Here is a 20,252-nt window from a genome sequence, read left to right as displayed (position 1 = left end):
GTCCGGACCTTTACCACTATTACTACTCTCGTTTATGGTCCAGACAAGCGTAGTTCTCGTGTTATTACCGTTGAACATGCCATATCAAGTTTCCGCGCCAGTTATGCCAAATTTGCTGCAATGAAGCATAGTTATGGTAAGTGTGTACTTGCTAAACTATATAGTGTCCTAGCTCTGCCTCACGTACTGTATATTTCACCAGTTTGGGATACGCTGTCTAAAACGGAGCAGTTAAAGGGTCGACCAGGGTTTTGTGGTTATCTGAAGTTTTTACCAAGATTCCCGCTGTATTACAGAAATAATTTTATTTTGCGAAGATTTTGTGTTCCTGACCCTTTAGATCACTTTATATAAATTTATTTAGAGTGCTTTAGATGTAGTGGATTCAATAGATTTCAGGGCATTCAGTGGATTCCGTGCGTGAGAATTTTGAACCGTTTCCTTCATTTTCTGTAATTTAACATTATTTACCAGTGCTGTTTGGATCAATTTTGTATTAGCTATTTTCCTTGTTAAGAAGTTGATTTTTCTTTATATTTTTTTTTTCTTTATTCCGCTTTGTTTTTGTATGTTATAAGCGGGCAAAAATAAACTTATCTTAACTGTTGGTGATTAACTGACGAATAGTCATTAGACAGAAATCGTAAAATCCAGAAAAAAATTAGGTTTTCTGGCAAATATTTTTTTTTATGGATCTTCGGCCTCCCTTCAAAAATGTATGTCCCCACCCTTCAGCCAAGCTTATGCGTAAAGCAATATAGCAGGGAGAATTAAGGCTCCTTCACATTGAATTTCGGCTTTCCGTTCTCCCCTTCACACTGAACTCCGTAAGCCTTCCGTAAGACTCATAACCCTCCGTACGAAGGGAAGGGAAGACTTACGTTACGTTTAGTCCTAAGGTTGTTACGTTTCATCTTACGAGTCTTACGTTTATGATCCTTCACATCGAAAGTCTTCCCTTCACACTACAACGTCAATTTTTAGCGCTACCCATGCAAAAAAGTGGTCTCCCTTGTTGTGTAAGGAAGGGGGCTGTGATTTCCTTTTTCTAGGTTTTTGACCATACTAACTCCATCAGTATACTTTTCATTTTGATCTGATGCCATTTTAGAGGGGCTTCAGGCTTTTTTTTAACCTCTTGAAGTGAACACTGGCAAAGGGAAAGGACTGTGCATGGCAGTTTTCAAATTCCTCTAAATCGGTTAATTTTTTTTCTTTAGTTTCAGTTTCATGGCAGGCATGTCTTCTTACACATTTTTAATGGATTTATGTCAAAAAGCGTCTCTTCATTGTTTTTCACCATATTCCATAGAATTAAGACACCTAATTATAGCTATTAGATTTTTTTTTCAAAGAAATCTAGAACCAGTTACTACATTTCAAAACAAAGCCATAGAAATGTCAAAAGTATTTTCTTATATCATGTTTTTACTCTGGTACTAGTGTTATTATTATTAATAATTCATATTACTGGAATATTTTTTTTTTTTAGACTTACTATACATTTTTTTAATATAATTTAATGCTTAACTTAAAGGGAGAAAAAAAGCTTTATTTAAGTTTGTATATAAAACTAAAAATACACTGCATGAGTAAAGTATTATTTAACTGCCTTAATAATCTCCATCTGCAGCTCTAGTTTTGAGTCATCCGGTTCTTTATTCAGATGAGATAACACTGATTGTAGAAAGTACCACTCCAGATCATGCTGGTCATTGCTGTTTTTTTTTGTCAATTGCTTGCTGTTCCTTCAGGTCTGTTTGATATCTAGACCCTGTCTTTGTTCTATTATGAGTTTTATTTTGGCTGGTTGATGCATATATTTGTTGCCTAATAGAAGCTTGGGAACTTTGGATATCTGTTTGATTGTTAATGAGAATTTCTTCACTTAGGGTAATACAATCAGCATCATTCACTTCAACATAGTTATATTGTGGGCACCCCCTGCACACTCTGAATAAATGTCCACTGATATATTCTCATCTTGAACAGTGTTCCCTTTTGTCTTATGGTTCCTTTCAATTATATGTTCAGAAAGTAAGTTCATTCTTTGTACAAAATTTTGGTCTTCTGGCTTTAAGCTTATACTAGCACCAGATCCACTTGTAGATCTCCCTTTTTTTCTTTAGGTAGACATAGTGGTCTCTCAGGCTCTCAAGCTCCCTTCTTTCCATAAGCTCATTAACTAGAAAAAAAAACAATGATTACTAAATTTTTCAATTTTTAAACTTTAAACAAACTCATTTTATACCCCAATTTTATTGCAGCTTATTCATAAAATATATTGTGGAGTTTTAGTTAATTTTTCTCCTCAATAGCACGAACTCCATAGCTAATTAATTCTATGGAGCAACAAAAAAAGAATTTTTGAACCACAGAAAGTCAAGGATCACTTAGAAAAGAAGTAAAATTTACTGTGCCTTAAATCACATTTATTGAAACAAGTACTTTGCCTACACCCAATTATACAGCATTTGTTAGGGTACTAACTGAAGTAATATCATTTCTTTACTACTATGATACCTCAATGCACAAATACTCAATAGACTCTACTGTATTTCCATTTGCTTATCAAAGTTGAGTGTCAATTAAAGCAAGTTGGTGATGGGCCAAAATACCATGCATATTCAGTGTCCTGATTTGAAGCTTTAAAATACGATACAATTTGTTGTGTTTGTGTCAAATTTTAAGGTTTCTTTGGGTCCAACTAAAGTTATTCAAAATTAACTTTTACTTGAAGACCATATCCACACTCAGGTGTTTGGAGAATTGATGACATTGTATTTACTATCCTCTTTTTTTTCTTTATTTCAAAGTTCATGTTTTTCTATGACGTTTTCCTTCCTTTCTGAAAAAGATCTTAAAGATCACACATTGCATGGATATAATGACCAAATATTATTTCAAACTATGTCATTCAAATATTTTTGATAAATGGTTTTATCCTTCATTTAAATTTTTAGCAATGTTTGGTAGTCGATATATCTATCAGTGTCAATAAATCCATACAAATATATTTCAACACCACTGGAAATATTGCTGTAGCCTACTGTGAATATGCTGTCTGTTGTGAATTCCATAAATATAATTTTCACATGTTGGAAATGTAAATAAAGTGTGTCAAGGTCTACGTTCTTCTGCGTCGTTTAGTGTCTTAAAACAAAAACAAACTAAACCAAAAAGTTGGGAAGAAACTTTGAAAACAATTTCACGGTGATAATTCAGCAAGAAAGACTGTACAATACTTAATTGGAGCCATCAATCTTTCTTCGATCAATTAAAAAAAAATCTTTCCGAAATTGAAATAAAAAAATTAAAATCAAATTAAATTTAAGTTCAGAAGAAATAGAAACTTAAAATAATTCAAACTCAAAATGACCAGAAATTAATATTAAAGAATAAATAAAAACCAAAACGAACAGAAATTAAATAAACAATCATAGCAAAAAAAGATGCAACAGGTACTAATATAAATGAATAAATAAATCTTAATATGACTAAAGCTTAAATTCAATATGTAACTCAAGCTAAAAATGAACAAATATATTCTACTATTGAAGTATAAACGAAACCCAACACGAAAAGAAATTAAATAAACAATTATAGCAAACAAACATACAAATATACAATAGGTACTAATATAAACGAATAAATAAATCTTAAAACGAGTGAAACTTAAATTGAATATGCAAATCAAGTTTGAAGCGAACAAAATCACTACAAACAAGAGTTTGACTATTGGCTTCTTCTCTCACTGTGAAAGTCTAAAACCTACTGCGTCATTTGCGCTTTAGTGAAAACAATGTGTCTTGAGCACTCTTGGAAAGTACAAATAAAATCAAACAGAATATTTGATATATAATGATATTAATTGCTCAAAGATCATCAATTCAAGATTCAATTTCACTTTAATTTTTATTTTCGTTTTTTATGTTGTGATAACTGGAAAAAATATTCGTAGTATAATTCGTTTTCAGTGAAGCTCCAATGAAGCAGTAGGTTTAAAATTTTTCAGTTACGGAAGGGGGCAGTATCCAAACTCTTATTTGCAGTGAAACTATATTTGTCTTGAAGTGTCTTGGAAAGAACTAATAAAATTAAACTAAATATTTGATATATAATGACATTAATTGCTGAAAGCTCATCAGTTCAAAATTTAATTTTACTGTAATTTTTATGCTTATATTCAATGTTTAAATAAGTACAAAAGAAATTATTTGTAATATAATTCATTTTCAGTTTAAGTTCATTTTAAGTTTTTTAGGGAAGAGGGGCATCGGGCCATGGAGGACCAGGGGTCAGGTCCCATAAGTTTAGGAATAAAATATCGTTAATAAGCTTTTTTTTGGGATGGGGGTCGGTCCATGGAGGGCCAGGGGTGAGTTCGGATAATTTTTAGAATAAAATATCGTTAATAAGGATTTTTATTTTATTGGAGGGGGTGCAGGGGATTAGGCTTTACAGGGAGGGCAAGGGGTCAGCTCCCTTAAGTTTTGTGAATAAAATATCGTTGATAAGTGTTTTTTTAGTGGGGGTGGGGGTCGGGCTTATCTGATCTTTGAACTATTTTAAAACCCTCGCATTAAAAACCTAATAGGTCCCAGGCCATAACATACAACACTTGCCTCCGGGCTCTGGTGGTTTGTGTTGACCCTTGAGTTTTTATTATCTAATGTTTGGACTTATTTTAACAAAATGGCTATCTAAAAAGTCGATCGGATTGATTTTGGGTAAAGAGGGCGGGGGGGGGGGGGGGTTAGTTGCTCTCTAGTCCCTATTGACTCTTAAAATGGGAACTAGAACTTTCAATTTCAAATAGACAGAGCTCCCTCCAAAGTTTATAAGACCATCCCTTCCATTAGAACCTTATATGCCCCCGGGGCATAATTTACAGCACCTGACCCCGGGTCATGGGGGGTTGTATAAATCCCGGAGTTTTTATTATATGACCTTTGGTCTATTTTGGACAAAATGATAATCTCAAAAAGTCAATCAGACGCATTTGGGGAGAAGAGGGTTGGTGGGGGGGGGGGTAGTTGCCATCAGATCACTTTTTACTCTTAGGCAGGGAACTAGAACTTTCAATTTCTAGTCATTTGAGTCCCTCCGAAGTTTACCTCTTCAATAAAAATCTTAAATGCCCCCGGAGTAAAATTTATAACCCTTCCCCCGGGCTGAGGGGAGGGGTTATACTGACCCCGGGGCTTTTGTTCTCTGACCGTTGGATTATTTCAAACAAACTGGCTATCTAAAATTTTGATTGGTTGTATTTGGAGAAGAGAGGGTGTGGAGGGGTAGGTGCCCTCCAATCACTTTTGACTCTTGAATAGAGAGCTAGAAATTTCAACTTCCAATCAAATGAGCCACCTTTGAAGCTTATACGACCAATTCTTACACAAAAACCTTACATGCGCCAGGGCATAACTTAAAACGCTTACTCCAGGGCTCTGGGCGGTTGTACCGACGCCGGAGTTTTTGTTATCTGATGTTTGAACTATGTTTAACAAAATGGCTACCTAAGAATTTTTATCGGATTGGTTTGAGAGAAAAAGGTGTGCGTGTGGGGGGGGGGGGCTAGTTACCCACTGATCTTTTTTTACTCTAAAAAATTAACTAGAACTTTCAATTTCCAATCAAATGAGTCCCCTCTGCAGTTTATGCAAGCACTCATTCCATAGAACCATATATACCGCCAGGGTATAGCTTACAACCCTTCCCCTGGGCTCTGGGGGGGTTTATGTTGACCCCGAAGTTTTGTTATCTGATCGTTGGACTGTTTTAAACAAACTGGCTATCTCAAAATTTTAATTGGATGTGTTTGGGGAAAAGAAGGTGTGTGTGTGTGTGTGTGTGTGTGAGTGCGAGGGGGGGGGGTAGGTGCCTTTCGAACACTGTTAACTCTTAAAAAGGTAACTTTAAATTTTTAATCAAATGAGCCACCTCTGAAGCCTGTACGACCACCACTTATATAAAAACCTTACATGCCCCCGGGCATAACTTAAAACACTTGCCCCCGGACACTTAGGGGTTGTGGTGACCTGGAGGTTTTGTTATCTGATATTTAAACTAGTTTTAAGAAAATGGCTATCCCAAACTTTTTATTGGATGTATTCGGGAAAAAAGGGCGTTGGGGGGGGGTCTAGTTTCCCTCCGGTCACTTTTGACTCTTAAAAATGAGCTCCCTTCAAAGTTTATACGACCACCCCTTCCATAAGAAGTTACTCTGGGGAAAAAATTAATAAATAAACGAATAATAAAACATTTGACCCTCATGGCCTTTACTATAGGCAATGCTATAGCGTTGTCTCTGCTAAGAAATTATAGGCTTTTAAATTACAGAAAACATTTAAGAATAATTATTTCAATAAACTTACAATGTGGTTATGATTTCCCCTTATTCGTATGACTAAGCTAAATCTTACATTTAGATAAAACAAACTTAATAAATAATTCAGATAAAACTATTTAACTTTTACGTTTTTTCTTTCATGTCGTAAAGTTCCTTTTATTCTTCTATTCACCTTTCTCATGATGGTCTTTCAAACAGTACGAGGCAACGAACGACTCAGCTCAATAGTAACCGAAACTCTAAAAAAAACGGAGATAAATCAAACGAATCAGTAGATACATCAAAAGAATCAGTTTATTATGCTGATTCCAAACATATAAGATTAATCGAGTTTAGGGTTACATATCCAAAGTTACGAGCCTGAGAAAGTTTGCCTGATTTTAGACATAGGGGGGAAATACCTCTTAAAATTCAAGGATTCTTAATGAAAATTACACCATCATATTCAACGTACCAGAAAACCCTACTATAGAAGGTTCAAGCCCCTATATACAAAAATGTGGAATTTTGCAATTTTTGCCAGAAGACAGATGACGGATGCGTGTTTATTTTTTTAAATTCTATTTTATTTTTTTCTCTCCGGGGTGATTGTATTGAAATAATGATCTTAGAAGGTCGGGAGAGGGGGAATTTGAACGAAAATTAAAAGATCTAGTGCCCTTTTTAAACGACCAAAAAGATTGGAGGGCAACCGGGCCCCCTCCCACGTCCATTTTTTCTCCAAAATTATTTGATCAAAATTTTGATATAGCCATATTGTTCAGTATAGTTGAAACATCAAACAACTATGTCTTTAGGTGTAAAATTAACCCCCACAGTCCGCGGAGAGAGCCCTGTAAGCTATGAAATTTGCCCATTGTTTACGCATACTATTTGTTATTGGGAAGTATACAGACATTTTTCAGGGGAAGGGGTGTGTGCTTGGGGTGGATCTCTATTGGGAGAATGTACCTTGAGGAAGGAAATTTCTGGGAGTTGAATTTTTCAGGGGAATTGTTACACTGGGGGATTTGCATGGGCGCCCATAGACTGAATTTTAGGGGGGGGGGGCTTACCTGGTCTAATCGACACTTCCAATACTGTATAATTGAAATCTCAAGACAAAATATCACAGGCAGCGCTACAGCGCTGCCTATTTTAGACCAGGGCACATCTTATAGAAATAAATGTCATAGGCACTTTAAAGAGAGCTCATGGAGGGCAACCAGCTCCCCCTCCCCACCGTCAATCATTTCCCAAACACATACAATCAAAATTTTGAGACAACTGTTTTGCTCAGTCTAGTTTAAAGGTCCGGAAATTATGACTTTGAGGATGACAACCCCCCGCCCCCGCCCAGCCCTCAGGGCAAGGGTTGTAAGTTATGCCCTGGGGGGATATAAGGTTTGTTTTTTTTTATAGAAAGGGTGGTCGTATAAACCTTGGAGGGGGCTCATTTGATCGATAATCAGAAGTTCTAATGGCCTTTTTAAAAGTCAAAAGTGATTGGAAGTCAACCAGCCCCCCCCGTACACCAATCCTTTCCCCAAACGCATCCAATCATAATTTTGCTATTTTGTTCAGCATAGTTGAAAAGTCCAGAAATTATGTCTTTGAGGGTGACCCACCCCCACCACATAGCCCTCAGGGCAAGGGTTGTAAGTTACGCCCTGGGGAAATATAAAGTTTTTATAGAAATGGTGGTCGTATAAACTTCAAAGAGGCCTCATTGGATTGGTAATCATAATTTGTAGTGCTATTTTTAAGAGTCAACGTGATCGGAGGGAAAATACCCCCCCCCCCACAAAAACACACATGTCGTGTTTTCCCAAACACATCTGATAGAAATCTTAAGATGGCCATTTGTTGTCGTAGAAACTTCGAAAAGGGCTCATTTGATTGGTAATTGAAAGGGCTAGTGCCCTCTTTAATGGTCAAAAGTATTGGAGGGTAATAATTACCCCCCCCACGCCCATCATTTCACCAAACACTTCCAATCAAAATCTCGAGATAGTTATTTTGTTTTACGTAGTTTAAAAGTCCAGAAATTATGCCTTTGAGGATGAGAACCCCCTCCCAGTTTTTATGGCAATGGTTGTAAGTTATGCCCCGAGAGCACTTAAGGTTTTTATCGAAACGGTGGTCATATAAACTTCAGAGGGGGCTCATTGGATTGGAAATCGGAAGTTGAAGTGCCATTTTTAAGAGTCAAATTGATCGGAGGGCAGCTGTTCCCCCCCCTCCACGTCATATTTTCCCCAAATGCATCCGATAGAAATTTTGAGATAACCATTTGGTCAAAAATAGTCTAAAGATCTCATTAAACAGCCTTTGGGGTTGACATACCCCCCCGAGTATGGGGGTAAGGGTTGTAAGTTATGCCCCGGGGGCATTTGAGGTTTTTATGAAGAGTTGGTCTCATTTGATTGGAAAGCTATAGTTCTAGTTCAATTTTAAGAGTCAAGCGTGATGGAGAAAAAATAGCCCCCCTCCCTGATATCTTCCTTTCTCCAAAAACAGGTCATCGAAATTGTTAGACAGCCATTTTGTAGCCAAAAGTCCAAAGAGAATATAACAGTGTCTTCAGTAATGAGATAAAAGAAATACTTAAGCAGAAGCTGAACTAAATAAAAACTAACTATGAGCATGTGGACTTTCAAATAGGTGACAAAACAATATCTCAAGAACAACTTATATAATTAAGTTAGACATTTATCAGTAAGTTGGGGGGGGATTTTGAACTAGCCAGAAGGCACTATGTGCATACTTTTAATACTACAACTACAGATACTGTAACTAATGACGCTAAGAGCATTCAGGTGAAACTAAAAAAGTGTTTAAAGTGTTTAGGGGGCATTCCAATTAAATGAAAAAACTGTATACATGCAGGTTTTCAAAAAGGCATATAAGCAATATCATAGGCAGCACCATTCTATAATAGCTAGAAATATCATTGAAACATTTAAAGAAGCTAATTCGATTCAAAATCAAAACTTCTAGTGTCCTTTCTAAGAGTAAAAAGCGATTGGAGGACAAACAGCCCGTCTCTCGGGCCGATTTATTTCCCAAATACATCCAGTCAAAATTTTGAGACAACTATTTTGTTCAGCATAGTAAAACGGTAAAACAACTATGTCTTTAAGGATGCTGGGCATGTCAAAACCCCAAAATTATGCAATTGGTCCATGATGCTATATAACTAAATGCTACTTTAAAACTAAACCAAAAGGCATTGTGTTTGCGGTTTCAGCAATATATCGAGAATGCCTGGGGGTATGAAGTTGAAGGTTTCGAGACAACTACTATTACTACTTCTGCTCTTACATTTTAAATAAATAAATATATTATAAATGTATCTAGGCTGTCAAAGAGCATAGGTAGAATCTTTTGGGAATGATATTAGTAGTAACCTATCAGGATGTCCGAACCCACACCACTGCTGCCATCTACAATTTAGTCTAACGCCGACAGGTTATAATTTATTCAAGGATTATCGATCCACGAAGGGGAGAGAATTTCTGAGAAATTGATTTGCATAATCGAGGGGAATGTATTGATCGACTCGTGGGGAATTAATTAGTTGTTTCTAAGGGGAATTATTGATTCACGAAAGCAAGAATTAGAAATGACATCACTTGTTATCTTGGAATTATGCGGGAGTCTAAAGAGATAGAAATTCTATTTTTAAATACGGCTTCTTCGATCTTTAGGTCACAGAGATAAATTAATATTCTATCGAAATCATAATAGCGTAGCTAGGAACATCTATGAGATGAAGAGATTAACGCGGGAAATCGTTAAATAGGAATTTCAAATGTGACAGCGCAGGGATGCCAAAACAAAAGGAACACGCAGAAATTACGTTTAGGGATTATTTGGCCGAAACCGTTTTGAGACATTTTAGAAGATGATTTGGGCGAAACAGTTTGAGTCATTTTAGAAGATGATTTAGAAGATGATTCGAGGGTGAAACTCTGTGGTCATTATAATACACAAGTTCCATTTGAACAATGTTGTGAGGTCCCAAACCCCAAAGGACCCTCCTACCCCAACCCCAAAGGACCTTATCCCCCCGGGCCCCCAAAACCCCCTCCCCCGAACCCCTGGGCCCCCAAATGCCCCCCGGGCCCCCACATTTTTAAAATACTTTTGAATCTATTTGTTTGCATGTCTGGGTTTATGTTTGCAATTCCCAGTATTCGTCGCTTACCGCTCATACATCTAAAGCTCCTGTCATTCTCTCTTTGAAGGTCTGATTCTATTTGTTTGTATTTAAGGGTTGGTGTTTTAAAGAAAAAGTATTTGACTTTGTTGCTTTGTATATCTAAAGTGCCTGTCGTTCTATGTTTGCATGTCTGATTCTATTTGATTACATGTGTGGGTTGGTATTTGAAACTCCAAGTATTTGTCGTTGTCAGTTCCTATGTCTAAAGTGCCTATAATACTCTGTTTGCGTGTCTTATTCTATTTGTTTTACGTTCTGGGTTGATGTTATCAATTCCAAGTATCTGTCGTTGTTCTTATATGTATCTAAAGTGACCGTCTTTATCAGTTTGCATGTCTGATTCTATTTGTTTACATGTCTGGGTTGGTGTTTGCAAGTCCAAGTATTTGTTTTTGGTTGTTTTTATATCTAAAGTGCCTGTCTTTCTCTATTTGCATGTCTTATTCTATTTGTTTGCATGTCTGGGGTGGTGTTTGCAAGTCCAAGTATTTTTCTTTTTTTGTTTGTATATATAAATTGTCTTTCTTTCTCTGTTTGAATGTTTGATTCTATTTGTTTGCATTTCAGGTTTGGTGTTTGCAAGTCCAATTATTTGTCTTTGTATGAGTGTCTCTCTATAGTGCCTCTCTTTCTCTGTGTGCCTGTCTGATTCTTTTTGTGTTTATATGAGGGTTATCGTTTATAAGTCCAAGATGTTTTCGTTGCTGGTTTGTCTATCTTAAAAGACTGTCTTTTCTGTTTACATGTCTTATTCTATTTATTTGCATGTCAGGGTGTTTGTTTGCAAGTCCAAGCATCTGTCTTTGTTGGTTTGTAAATCTAAAGTGTCTGTCTTTCTCTGTTTGCATGTATGATTCTATTTGTTTGAATGTGTGGGTTGATGTTTGCAAGTCCAATAATTTGTCTTTGTAGGTTTTTATATATAAAGTGCCTATTTTTCTATGTTTGCATTTATGATTCTATTAGTTTGAATGTCTGGGTTTTTGTTTACAAGTCAAAGTAATTGTCTTTGTTGCTTTATATATCTAAAGTTAATGTCTTTATTTATTTTCATTTATGATTCTATTTTTGTTAATGTCTGGGTTGATGTTTGCAAGTCACAGTATATGTGTTTGTTGTGATGTATATCTATAGGGTCTATCTATCTCAATTTACATGCCCGATTCTTATTGTTTGCATGTCAAGGCTGGTGTTTTAAAGTTGAGGAAGCTGACGTTGCTGGGTTTGCATAAATAAAGTGCCTATCTTTATCAGTTTGAATCTCTGTTTCTATCTTTTTGTATGCCTGGGTTGAGAGTTTCAAGTCCAAGTATTTGTCTTTGTTGGTTTGTATATCTAAATTGCCTGTCTTTCTCTGTTTGCAGGTCTGATTCTATTTCTTTTAATGTATGGGTTAGTGTTTTCATGTCCAAGTATTTGTCTTTGTTGTTATGTATATCTAAAGTGCCTGTTTTTCTTTGTTTGCAGGTCTGATTCTGTTTGTTTACATGTCTGGGTTGATGTTTGCAAGTCAAAGTATCTGCCTTTGTTGGTTTGTATATCTAAAGTGCCTATCTTTCTCTGTTTGCATGTCTGATTCTATTTGTTTGCATGTCTGGGATTGGTGTTTACATGTCCAAATATTTGTCTCGGTTGGTTTGTATATATAAAATTACAGTCTTTTTTTGTTTGCATGGCTGATTCTATTAATTTGCATTTCTGGGTTGGTGTTTTCAAGTCACAGAATTTGTCTTTGTAGGTATCTATATCTAAGGTGACTGTATATATCTGTTTTCATGTCTGATTCTATTTTTTTTAATGTCTGGGTTGATGTTTGCAAGTCCAAGTATTTGTCTTTGTTGGTTTGTATATCTAAAGTGACTGTCTTTCTCTGTTTGCATGTCTGATTCAATTTGTTTGCATGTCTGGGTTGGTGTTTCCAAGTCCAAGAATTTGTCTTTGTTGGTTTTTATATCATAAAATACATATCGGTCTCTTATTGCTTGCCTTTTCATACCTGTTGGCAAGAAAGTTCTGGTGTTTGCAAGAAAAAGTTTCTTCATCCCTGTGGACGTTTTTATAAAGTGCACGTCATTCTCTTTTTTTTTTTATGATTCAATTTTTTTGCTTGGCTGGGTAGGTGTTTGCAAGTCTAAGTATCTGTCTTTATTGGTTTGTATATCTACAGTGCCTGTTTGTCTCTGTTTGCATGTCTGATTCTATTTGTTTACATGTCTGGGTTGGTGTTTGCAAGTCCAAGTATTTGTCTTTGTTGGTTTGTATATCTAAAGTGCCTATCTTTCTCTGTTTCCATGACTGATTCGATTTGTTTGCATGTCTGGGTTGGTGTTTTGCAAGTCCAAGTATTTGTCTTTGTTGGTTTGTATATCTAAAGTGCCTGTCTTTATCTGTTTTCATGTCGGATTCTATTTGATTACGTGTCTGTTTGGATTATTGCAAGCCATAGAAGCTTTCCGGGAAGAGGTGTATCTACAATGCGCTAATCTCTATCTGTTTGCACGTCTGATTGTATTTGTTTGCAAATACGCGTTGTTGTTAGCAATTCCACGTAGTTGTCTGTTGTTGTGTATATCTAAAGTGACTGTCTTTCTCTGTTTATATGTCTAATCATATTTGTTTTTATGTATGGGTGGATGTTGGCAAGTCCATGTATATGTCTTTGTTGGTTTGTATATCTAAATTGACTGTCTTTCTGTGTTTTCATGTCTGATTCTATTTGTTTGCATATCTGGGTTGGTGTTTGCAAGTCCAAGTATTTGTTTTTGTTGGCTTGTATATCTAAAGTGACTGTCTGTCCCTGTTTGCATGTCTGATTCTATCTGTTTGCGTTTCGGGGTTGGTTTTTACATGTCAATGAATTCGTCTTTGTTCGTTTGTAAATCTAAAGTACCGATGTTTATCTGTTTGCATCTATGATTCTATCTGTTTGCATGTCTGGGTTGATGTTTGAAAGTCCAATAATTTGTCTTTGTCGGTTTGTATATCTAAAGTGCCTGTCTTTCTCTGTTTGCATGTCTGATTCTATTTGTTTACATTTCTGGGTTGGTATTTTCAAGTCCCAGTATATGTCTTTGTTGGTTTGTATATTTAAAGTGACTGTCTTTCTCTGTTTGCATGTCTGAATCTATTTGTTTGCATGTCTGGGTTGGTGTTTGCAAGTCCAAGTATTTTTCATTCTTGGTTTGAATATCTAAAGTCCATGTCTTTATCTGTTTGCATGTCTGTTTATTTTTGTTTGTATGTCTGGGTTAGTATTTGCAAGTCCAAGTTTTTGTCTTTGTTGGTTTGTATATCTACAGTGCAATTCTTTATATGTTTGAATGTCTTATTCTATTTGTGTGCATGTCAGGGTTGGTGTTTGCAAGTCCAAGTATCTGTATTTGTTGGTTTGTATATCTAAAGTGCCTGTCTTTCTCTGTTTGCATGTCTGATTCTATTTGTTTGAATGTATGGGTTGATGTTTGCAAGTCCAAGTATTTGTCTTTGTCGGTTTGTATATCTAAAGTGCCTGTCTTTCTCTGTTTGTATGTCTGATTCTATTTGTTTGTATGTCTGGTTTGGTGTTTGCAAGTCCAAGTATTTCTATTTGATGGATTGTATATCTAAAGTTCCTGTCTGTCTCTGTGTGAACGTCTGATTCTATTTGTTTGCATGTCTTGATTGATTTTTTCAAGTCCAAGTATTTGTCTTTGTTGGTTTGTATATCTAAAGTGCATGTCTTTATCTGTTTGAATGTCTGATTCTATTTGTTTGCATGTCTGGGTTGGTGTTTGCAAGTCCAAGTATTTTTCTTTGTTGGTTTGTATATCTAAAGTGCATGTTTTTCACTGTTTGTAAGTCTGATTCAATTTGTTTGCATGTCTGAGTTGGTGTTTTGCAAGTTCAAGTATTTGTCGTTGCTTGTTTGTATATCTAAAGTGCCTGTATTAATATGTTAGCATGTATGATTCTATTTGTTTGAATATCTGGGTTGGTGTTTGCAAGTCCAAGTATTTGTCTTTGTTGGTATGTATATCTAAAGTGCCTGTCTTTCTCTTTTTGCATGTCTGATTCTATTTGTTTGCATGTCTGGATTGGTGTCTGCAAGTCCAAGTATTTGTCTTTGTTGGTCTGTATATCTAAAGTGCCTATCTTTCTCTGTTTGCATGTCTGATTCTATTTGTTTGCATGTCTGGGTTGGTGTTTCCAAGTCCAAGAATTTGTCTTTGTTGGTTTTTATATCAAAAAGTGCCTGTCTTTCTCTGTTTGCATGTTTGATTCTATTTGTTTGTATGTCTGGGGTAGTGTTTTGCGAGTAAATGTTTCTGTATGTGATGGTTTGCTTATCTAAAGAACAGGTCTTTATCTTTCTCCATTTATTATTCTATGTGTGTGAATGTCTAGTTGTGTTTTTTCCAGTCAAAGTATCTGTCTTTGATGGTTTTTCTAACTAAAGTGCCTATCTTTCTATGTTTGCATGTCTGATTCTATTTGTTTGCATGTCTGGGTTGGTCTTTGTAAGTCCAAGTATTTGTCTTTGTTGGTTTGTGTATCTAAAGTGCCTGTCTTTTTCTGTTTGCATGTCTGATTCTATTTGTTTGCATGTCTGGGCTGGTGTTTGCAAGTCCAAATATCTTTCTTTGTTGGTATGTATATCTAAAGTGCATGTCTTTCTCTGTTTGTATGTCTGATTCTATTTGTTTGCATGTCTGGGTTGGTGTTTGCAAGTCCAAGTATTTGTCTTTTTTTGTTTTGGATATATAAAGTGCATTTCTTTCTCTGTTTGAATGTCTGATTATATTTGTTTGCATGTATGTGTTGGTGTTTGCATGTCCTTGTTACGGCCTTTGTTTTGTAATAGGTCTTAGGGATATATCGGTTAAAATGGGGATCGCTTGATCTAACTGAGGGCAGACCCATGTATATGTTTTGCTCGATCAAGCATCGTTAGTTGTTGGTTTTTATGACCAAATGGCTTGTATTAACCTATTTGCAGATCACAGTCTCCATGTTTTAATTCCAGGTAGGATGTATGAATGTTTTAGAATCTATCTTTGCTGGTTTGTATATATAATGCGCCAGTATTTCTCTGTTTGCAGGCACTTTAGATATACAAATCACCAAAGACAAATACTTGGACATGGAAACACCACCCATGACATGTAAAAAAATAGAATCAGACATGAAAACAGAGAAAGACAGGAACTGTAGATATACAAACCAAAAAAGACAAATACTTGGACTTGCAAACACCATCCCAGACATGTAAACAAATAGAATAAGACATGCAAACAGAGAAAGACAGGCACTTTAGATAAATAAACCGTCACACAGAAATCCCTGGACCTTCAAGTAACAACGCAGACAAGCAAACATATAGAATCAGACATGAAAATACATATAATCATGCAATCTATGCATACAAACCAGAAAATAAAAATACTTGGACTTGCAGACACTAACCCAGACATGTAAACAAATAGAATAAGACATGCAAACAGAGAACAACAGGCACTTTAGATATACCCACCAACAAAGACGAATTCTTGGACTTGGAAACACAAAACCAGACATGCAAACAAATAGAATCATGCATGTAAACAGGGAAAGAAAGTCAATTTAGATACACAAACCAACAAAGACAAATACTTGGACTTACAAACATCAACCCAGACATGCTAACAAATAGAATCAGACATGCAAACAGGGAAAGACAGGCACTTTAGATATACATACCAACAAAGACAAATACTTGGACTTGCAAACAACATCCCAGAAATGCCAACCAATAGAATCAGAAATGAAAACATAGAATCATATGCACATTAGATATACAAGACAACAAATACAACTTCTGGGACTTGAAAACACCAACCCAGACATGCAAACAAATAGAATCAGACAAGCAAACATAGAAAGATAGGCACTTTAGATATACAAACAAACAAAGACATATACTTGGACTTGCAAACACCGACCCAGACATGCAAACAAATAGAATCAGACATGCAAACAGAGAAAAACAGGCACTTTAGATATACAAACCAACAAAGACAAATACTTGGACTTTCAAACACCAACCCAGACATGCAAACAAATAGAATCAGACATGCAAACATAGAAGGACAGGCACTTTAGATATACAAACCAACAAAGACAAATACTTGGAGTTGCGAACACCAACCCAAACATGCAAACAAATAGAATCAGACATGCAAACAGAGAAAGACAGTCACTTTAGACATACAAACCAACAAAGACAAATACTTGGACTTGCAGAACACCAATCCAGACATGCAAACTAATAGAATCAGACATGCAAACAGAGAAAGACAGGCACTTTAGATATACAAACCAACAAAGACAAATACTTGGACTTGCAAACACCAACCCAGACATGCAAACAAATAGAATCAGACACGTAAACAGAGAAAGACAGGCACTTTAGATATACAAACCGACAAAGACAAATTATTGGACTTGCAAACATCAACCCAGACATGCAAACAAATAGAATCAGAGACGTAAACAGAGAAATATATGCACTATAGATAGAAAAACCAACAAAGACGGATACTTGGACTTTCAAATAACAACACAGATATGAATACAAATAGAATCAGACATGCAAAGAGAGAAAGACAGTCACTTTAGATATAAAAAACAACAACGAGAACTACTTGAACTTGCAAACACCAACCTAAACATGACAACAAATAGAATCAGACATGCAAACAGAGAAAGAAATGTACTTTAGAATAACAAACCAACACCGACAAATACTTGGACTTGCAAACACCCACCCAGACATGCAAACAAATAGAATCAGACATGCAAACAGAGAAAGACAGGCACTTTAGATATACAAACCAACAAAGACAAATACTTGGACTTGAATAAACCAGCCCTGACTGGCCAACAATTAGAATCAGTCAATCAGAAAGGTAAAGATAGGCCCATCAGATGTACACACAATTACCGAAAAATAATTTTACAAGAAATAAAAGACAAAGAAAATCCCAACCATATGCTCAGAATTGACCAAAAAGACAGAAGGGAACATTCGAACAACACGCCGACCACTAACAATAATTTGACTATAAAACACAAGACCATACATGTAAATAAATATAATCAGATATTTAAGCAAGATAAATACAGTCACTTTATATATGCAAACAACCAAAGACAAAGACTGTTACTTGAAAACACCAATCCCAGACATGCAAAAAAAGAGAATAAGCCATACACACCGAGAAAGAAAGGCACTTTAGATATACAATGCAATAAAGACAAATACTTGGACTAGTAAACACCAATCCCAGACATGTAAACAAATTTAATCAGACATGCAAACAGAGAAAGGCGGGCACTTTAGATATACAAACCAACACATACAAATTCTTGGAATTTCAAAACACCAACCCAGACAAGCAAACAAATAGATTCAGACGTGCCAACAGGGAAAGATAAGCACTTTAGATATACAAACAAACAAAGACAAATACTTGGACTTCCAAACTCCAACCCAGACATGCAAACAAATAGATTCAAAAGTATTTAAAAAATGTGGCGGCCCGGGGGCACTTGGGGAACCGGGGGGATTTGGGGGCCCGGGGGGATAGGGCCCCTTGGGGTTGGGGTAGGGGGGCCCTTTGGGGTAGGGGACCTCACAACATTGTTCAAATGAAACTTGTGTATTATAACCACCACAGAGTGTCACCCCCAAATCATCTTCTAAATCATCTTTTAAAATCATATTCTAAAATGACTCAAACTTTTGCCCAAATCATCTTCTAAAATGTCTCAAAACGGTTTCGCCCAAATAATCCCTAAACGTAATTTCTGCGTGTTCCTTTTGTTTTGGCATCCTTGCGCTGTCACATTTGAAATTCCTATTTAACCATTTCCCGCGTTAATCTCTTCATCTCATAGATGTTCCTAGCTACACTATTATGATTTCGATAGAATATTAATTTATCTCTGTGACCTAAAGATCGAAGAAGCCGTATTTAAAAATAGAATTTCTATCTCTTTAGACTCCCGCATAATTCCAAGATAACAAGTGATGTCATTTCTAATTTATCTTTTGACCATCTACATTAGTTTGAGCATGTACTATGAAGGAGGGAAAGTCCATAACTTTGCTAATAAAATATTTATGCATATAAAAAACAGATGTTAAGAAATGAAGCTGTTAAACTAACTAATTAATTCCCCTCGAGTCGATCAATACATTCCCCTCGATTATGCAAATCAATTTCTCATAAATTCTCTCCCCTTCGTGGATCGATAATCCTTGAATAAATTATAACTTGTCGACGTTAGACTAAATTGTAGATGGCAGCAGTGGTGTGGGTTCGGACCTCCTGATAGGTTACTACTGATAGTAAGTTTTATTTTTTCTGGTCAACTTGAGGAGGTATAAAATTAAATTAAAAAATACTATTTGTGTCAGGATTAAAAATTATTGAAAAAGTTTCTCCCAACATACGAATAGCAAGCCAAAGTATGGGTTCTTATAGAAAAAAAAACGAAAAGAAATAGAATATTTTTTTTTCATGAAAATGACTTTGTCAATAAAAAAGAACAGAAAATAGTCTAAAAAAACTTTTTCTACAAAACAAGTTTTTCAAAGAAAAGTAAAGAGCTCAATTAAGCCAAAAATGGCAGAATTGAAGTCAAGTAATCATCCAAGCGTAAAACTACCACAAATCACTATCAATAAATAAATGAAACTCAAAGCGAACAGAAATTAGAATAAATAGCCGAGTGAAACTTGAAACGAGCAAAAATTAACATTAATAGGGTTGATAATCCCCATACCTTCGCAAGAACAGAACTTAATTTGCGCTTTACTGAAAACAAAATATGATTAAATGTTTTCACTTTTTTTTACTTAAATATGTAAAAAATTTTTTTTTTACTCACTTTTTTAACGCTTTGTTTACTTTAAGGAATAAATATCAGTATAGGTATATTAAACTGACCATCCATGGTCAAGAAGATGAGTGATCAAGAAGCTGATTAGAGATTAAAATCTTATTCAGATGAAAGAATCCCAAGGAGAATTTTTTAGGCCTAATCATCCGCAAGCATTTTTACGAGAAAGGGGGAATTTCAGCGAGGATGGAACTGTCTGGAGGGAATTTGACAGGGGGTGGGTGAACCTTACGTTGGATGAAATTTCCACTGAGGAGTTTTCCGTAACGGGGAGGGGTGTATTTCATAAAGCGTGAGCCAGATTTACCGATATTATTTGAAAAACGATCAGAAATTAAATAAAAATGATTTTTTTTTAGCTGAAAGTATGCAGCAATATTAAATCCCAAAACGAACAGAAATTATTCCATATATGAAGGTTGCCCTTTACTTAACACCTTGCTCTGTACGGTAAAGTTTGACTGTTTGTCCCAATTTTCTAAGAGCAGCTACTGATACATAGGGGCCTTTAAAACATAGGGTCTAATTAGAATAGGAATCTCTTTTAAAAGTGCTAACAGCTTTAGGGTAAAGAGCAAGGTATTGAGGAGGGGGCAAGCCTTCATATACGGAATAAATCTTCCAGAATTAAAATGCAAATTTTGTTTTAATTTTTCATGTACGGCGAGCAAAATTCGAACATGTATTACTTGAAAAACGTTCAGAAATTAAATAAAAACACAAGTTTTTTTTAACTGAAAGTAAGGAGCGACATTAAAACTTAAAACTCGCTCTTTA

The 20,252-nt window shown here is 35.7% G+C and overlaps 1 protein-coding gene across 1 annotated transcript in view; it reads left to right on the top strand.

Annotated features, from left to right (window-relative positions):
- Nucleotides 1–995: 995 nt before the first annotated feature.
- Nucleotides 996–20,252, top strand: part of LOC148945181 (uncharacterized) — a 57,676-nt gene continuing 38,419 nt past the window's right edge. Inside the window, exon 1 of the mRNA XM_089099274.1 lies at nt 996–1,019. The gene's annotated coding sequence lies outside the window, so the exon portion shown is untranslated. The remainder of the gene's footprint in view (nt 1,020–20,252) is intronic.

This window comes from Artemia sp. Qi Xiang Cuo, chromosome 13 (assembly GCF_049724085.1).
Source record: "Artemia sp. Qi Xiang Cuo chromosome 13, ASM4972408v1, whole genome shotgun sequence".
Taxonomy (NCBI): Eukaryota; Metazoa; Arthropoda; class Branchiopoda; order Anostraca; family Artemiidae; genus Artemia; species Artemia sp. Qi Xiang Cuo.
Note: the sequence above shows the minus strand (reverse complement) of the source record. Positions and strands in the feature narration are given on the sequence as shown.